This window comes from Amborella trichopoda, chromosome 9, assembly GCF_054954075.1.
Source record: "Amborella trichopoda isolate Santa Cruz 75 chromosome 9, AtrichopodaSantaCruz75HAP2 v2.0, whole genome shotgun sequence".
Lineage (NCBI taxonomy): Eukaryota > Viridiplantae > Streptophyta > Magnoliopsida > Amborellales > Amborellaceae > Amborella > Amborella trichopoda.
This window is the reverse complement of record NC_142344.1, coordinates 19,707,308-19,713,751: the sequence shown is the minus strand read 5'-3', so window position 1 is coordinate 19,713,751 and position 6,444 is coordinate 19,707,308.

Genomic DNA, 6,444 nt, shown 5'->3' with positions numbered 1-6,444 from the left:
TAAGAAAAAATAATTCGCAAACAACGATTGACCAAAATACCATTGAAACATTTTGGGGGAATTTGTGTCCATTTATTTCTAGAAAAATATTTTTTTGATATTTTTTATAGATTCGCTTATTTTTTATGAACACACTCTCTAAATTTCAGATCATTTTGATTAGTAAAAAAATAAAAAATGAAACACTACCAGACATTTATGATCGTGCGATGAACTTTGGACGGTGATGAGGGTAGGCGAAATCACTGTTTATTTTCGCCTGCAGACGTTTTATAGTATCTTCCTATATATATATATATATATATATATATATATATATATATATATATATATATATATATATATATATATATATATATATATATATATATATATATATATATATATATATATATATATATATATATATATATATATTTATATAGATATATATCGCCCATAGTGATTTCGCAAGTTCATGACGGAGGCTAAACTACTGTAGCATTTTGCTTAGGGTGCAATTGGCAAACGGACGCCTCCGTAGGTGTAAAGGTACGGTGCCCTTCAAATTTTATCGTGGTATATAATTTTGATGTAAAATTTTATTAGGATTATCTCAAAATGTAATTTTATATCTAATTATAAATTTTTAATTTTTCAAAATTGTTAAAATCAAGTAGATCAATAAACTTATGAAAATCTTGAAAATGGACGGTGTAGATAATATATTGTAAAATGCACTATTTCCGAGACTTAAAATTTTTTTTTTTTATAGTAATACATCTCGATGTCGAGATGATCAATCAAAGAGTTTTTCAACATTAAAACTACCTTTTCTGATTGATTTTTGCAGGGCATCCGTAATTCTACATCATAAGGTAGCATCCTTATATAAACTTTGAACTTTTTCCTATATATATTCTTTTCAAATGAATTAAGGGATTAAGGATATAATAAGGATTTATTTTTTTAAACTAAGGTTAGTATGTGGATTGAAGAGATTATATTCCTAAAAATTGGGGTCCTAGCATTAATTTTAGATGGCGTTTTACTTGAGGGATTTAAAGGACATTCTACTCCAGTGGGAGTAGAATATCTTTTAGCTATTTCTTATTGAGAAAAGTGTTTCCCTTCGTAACAACTAGTCGAGATTGTAAAAAATTAGAGAATTTCTTACAAATCCAAGACTGTCATTTTTTTAAACCATATACTAAGTTCAAAAAATTATGTGTTCTTTAATATTTGGGCGTATACATTGTGATCTCATAAGAGAGAATGGGCATCTACTCCTTTACTCGAATGACGTACATTGGAGATTTTTTGAGTCTTTTACACTTAGATATCGCCTTTCAAAATTAGATTGTCTTTGTTCAATTTTGAGACATTAATTTTTTTTCTAGTACATAGAGAACTCATTCCGGAAAAACAAATTTAATAAAATTATCTGTGGATTGAAATGTTTAAAACTCCAAAAGTTGAAGTCCTAAATTACTGAAGTATTACACTTTATCCGAGAGAGTAAATAGACAATATACTATGGGGGGATTATTAACTCTTTTGGCATAACACTAAACATGCTCTAATCTTATAGATTAGTTCGTGTTTTAATATTATATTAATAAAACATTTACTCCATTGGTGAGTTTTATCTTCTTTGCTAAGCTTGATATACAAAGCTAAACCAATTTTGAGATACAAATTTCTTAATTAATAGATATTATATGATATACAAGCTTGGTTGCTCGTGTGATATAGAAGCTTGTAAGGATAATCATAATTTCAATTTTGAGCAAAACACAGATTGTTTGTAGTCTAAGGCAGTTGTTTGTAGTCTAAGCCAGGACAAAGTTTGGAGACGCCCCTTACTTTGATTGTTTAAAGTTGGAAACCCATATAATGGCACACCGTAAAATTTCTCGGCAAAAGAGAAAGGAAAAATTGAGAAGGGAATAAACAGAACAAAGAACAAAACCCACGGATACGAGTATTCCAGCACGAGCACATAAGCACAAAAGAAGAAATAACACTCGCAAAAGGCATCTCTCACTCTCTACAAAAAAACACTTGCTTTATTTCATAAAATCCAATTCCCCTCAATTACAATTCGCATACTTCTTTTATTAGAGTTTACATTCAACACCCTAAAAATAACTACTAAAAGAAGATAACAAATAAAATACTATGACTCAACTTCTACCTATGCCACTTTACCAAAAAAGTGGAACTTTTCCTTTCCATAACTAAGATGACAACTACCTTGCCGTAAATTTTCCATTATCTCACGTCACTATGATAAGGGGATGAGCCTCCTAATATTTACCGACTCTCATTCTAGACTTCCTAAAAAACCTCCCCAATAAATAACTAAAATTAAAATAAATCTAAAACAAATCCAAAAACAATCTTTCTTAAAAGCTTCTATCCATCTAAAGAGGCCACCTTCTTGTAAAAAAAAAAAAACCTACAAAGTACCAACTAATATCTCTACAAAAATCCGTACTTGTCTTTTTATTTTAAAACAAGGCTAAAAAAAAAGACTTCCCTAAATAAATCACCACCTAGAAAATAAAGACACTTTCCTAAACGTTTCCTCCTATCCCCACTCCTTCCAAAAGCACTCCAAAAGAAAAAAAAAACGACTCTATTTCCTAAGAAAATAGGGACCACAAAATAGAACTCAATCTTCCGTCCTAAGCAAATAAATAAAAAACAAACTTCATCAACTAAATTAAAAAAAATCATACAAATCCTGTTTCTAAAGAACAATCAACTCTAATAAAAAAATAAAAAACCTACCCACATCTCTAAAATTAAAATTAATAAAAATAACAAATAAATTTTGTAGCAACCAAATTTTGATATGCATTATTTGGCTCTTTCTCTCTTACTTTAGACGAGCTCAAAGATCACTTTTTTTCCATTCATAAAATTCAATCTCACTGTTTTTTTCCATGCATAAAATTCAATCTCACTGTTTATAATTCAAGTGCTCCTTTTAATGAGTTTGTTTTCACAAACCAAGATAACTGCTAAAAGAAGATAACAAACCCTAAAGATTGCTAAAAGAAGATAACAAACAAAATACTATGACTCAACTTTTTCCCATGCCACTTTCTCTCTAAATGGACTTTTCCTTTCTACAAGATAAATCCAAAGATGAAGCTTCTTTTTTTTTTTCAAAAACTATTCCCTTCCAAACTTCCTACGAAAAGATATTTTCGTCCTTTGTAACCATTTCCTTATCAAAACTTCCTCTCACATTGATCTTCAAAACATTGCCATTGATATTAAGTTGAGGCAAACTTATCAACAATCTCTTCATCCCTAAAGAGTTATATCTAAATGTTTTTACCTCCTAAAAAAAACATTTTCTTCTTAAATTGAGGTTGATCTTAAAAGTATGAGTCTCATCTAAAAGAGAACCATTCCTAAATCTAACCCATACATAAAAATGGACTTATAAAAAGAAGACTTATCAAACTAACCCCAAAATTTTATTTTTAATAATTAGTCTTATTAAATAAAAATAAAAAGTCCACACAACCTATAAAAATAAAATTACCAAAAATAAAATTAAAAATTTATAGCATCCAAATTTTGATTTGCGTCATTTTCCCCTGGTTGGAGAGAACTCATCCCTAAAGTTTTAAAATACGATAAGATCAAATTTTCTTCAACTTAATATCAATGGCAATGACCTAATACTGTTAAAAAAAAACTTAATATCAATGGCAAGATCAACGTGAGTGGAACCACACGAGCCATGATACCAAACGACGAACAACACCATCCACAAGAATCAACGTGAGGGAAACAACACGAGCCATGATAGCGATCGACGAACAGCACGATCCACAACAATCGACTACGCTCTGATACCACTTGACACAGTACAAAATTTCTTGGCAACAAGAATTGTCTATGCTCTAATACCACCTGACACAGTATAACAAATTTTGGCAAAACAACACGAGCAAAAATAACCACATTTTAGAGAGAGAAAAGAAAAATCGAGAAGGTATAGCAATGTTTTGAAGATCAATATGAGGGAAACACCACGAGCTACGATGCCAATCAACAACCACGACGATGCACAAGAATCGACTACTCTCTAATACCACCTAAGACAATATAAAAATTTCTTGGCAAAACAACACCGGTAAAAATAATCACATTTTAGAGAGAGAAAGGAAAATTCGAGAAGAGAATCAATAGAAGAAAGAACAAAATGCATGGATACGGATACAAATAATATTCTGGCACGAACTCATAAACACATACCCATAAACACAAGAGAAGAAGCAATACCTACAAAAGTCTCTCTACAGCAAAGCACTTTCTTTATTTCATAAAATTCAATTCCCGTCAACTACAATTCACGTGCTCTTTTTATAGGAGTTTACATTCACAATCCTAAAGATAACTACTAAAAGAAGATAACAAACTACTAGAAGGAGATAACAAATAAATACTATGACACAAGTCCTACCCACGCCACTTTACAAAGAAAGTGGAATTTTTTCTTTCCATAACTAAGAAGATACCTTGCTATTCCATTATCTCATGTCCCTATGATAAAAGGATGAGCCTCCTTCATTCTAGACCTCCTAAAATACCGCACTACTAAAAAACCAAAATTAAAATAAATCTAAAACAAATCCAAAAAAAATCTGACTTAGATCCTTCTATCCATCTAAATTGGCCACGTTCTTGTAAAAAGGGAAGTATCAACTAATATCTCTGAAAAAAACTAGGTACTTTTCTTTTTATTTTAAAACAAGGCTCCAAAAAAAGACTTCTAAATAAACAACCACCTAGAAAATAAGCACACTTTCCTAAACGTGACCTCCTATCCCCACTCCAACAAAAAACGATCTCATCTCTAATTTGCTTTTAAAACAAGACTCCAAAAGAAAAATGAACGACTCTACTTTCTTAAGAAAATATGGACCACAAAATAGAACTCAATTTTCCTAAGCCAACTCATATAAAACATAATTGATCAACTAAACTAAAAACAATGCATACTAATCCTATTTCTAAAAAGCAATTAACGCTAATAAAAACTAAAAAATTTACCTACATCTCTAAAATTAAATCTAATAAAAAAACGTTCCGAGCAACTGGATTTTGATATGCATCAATAAACCACACCAATTTATTTGGGACACTTTAAAACTTTAGTTGTTTTAAAAGTCGATAAAATTATTTCCTTTTTAAAGTTATTAAAAAAATCCAGAAAACTTTAAATGAGAAAAAAATACAAAAAATGAAAAAAAAAAAGGAAAAAAATAGCAGAAAAAAAAGAAGAAAAAGTGTTTACACATTTTTGCACTAGTTGAAACTTGGTAGCCCATACCAAGAAAGGCAAAAGGCCCCTTTCACATACCACAAAAAGTTAAAGTGAGATGCATCTATGTGTTACACACACAATACGCCGAGCAATAAAAATAGCTCCACGTATTGATGGAAAGTAGTCATCGGTGGTAACACACTCTTTCAAAGTACTTGTAGTCTGCATTGAACTGACGATACCTATTCCGTATTTATCCATTAGGATCACTCCAGTGAATCCTCTCAATCACCTTAATTCTATCGCTATACTGTGTGTGTATGCGCACGCTCACACATACACACACACAGATATATATATATATATATATATATATATATATATATATATATATATATATATATATATATATATATATATATCTAAAAGTAATGATCCTATGAGACCTTCCCACACTCATGTATGTAGGACCTTAAAAGATCATTATTAAATTTGCATATATCTCTAAAAAAAGTCAAGTCCCACACCCATGTGATAACGTTTTTAGATATCTGTATCAAATTTAATGGTAAACCATTAAACTCCTACATAAATGAGTATAAGAGAGGTTCATAGGATTATTACTATATATATTCTCTTTACTTCATTCAAAACCTCAAAGATGGCCAATCAATATCTTAAACTCTTTTGGTAAAATTCCTTAATAAACCCATGATCTCTCAAGAGATGTCATAAGGCCCAAAACAAATAAAATTTGTATGCTCCACAATAAATTATATCAAAGGTTTAACCTTACGAAAGCTTTGGTAAACAATAATAAGTGTTGTCCACCGGGAGTCATCTATTACCTCATAAGCCAAACGCTTACATGGCAGAAGTGATCGTCACCACCCAACGCATCTACACATACTTTCTAAAAACATCCCCAATTAAAACGGAAATGTATATAATGAGACCAGTTAGTTTTTGTACAAGGAGATCACAACCATCATTAATTGTTAAATGTGAAAGTGGATGGTTAAGGACGTGTCATTGTTCAGGCACAACGTATAAAATAGGATTTCTCAAGTGTTGTGATATAGTTCCATCTATTGAACTTCATATCCAATGATTTAAAAATAATTGTGTCCATTCTGTACCAAAAAATAAAGAAAAATTATTTGATAAAGCCA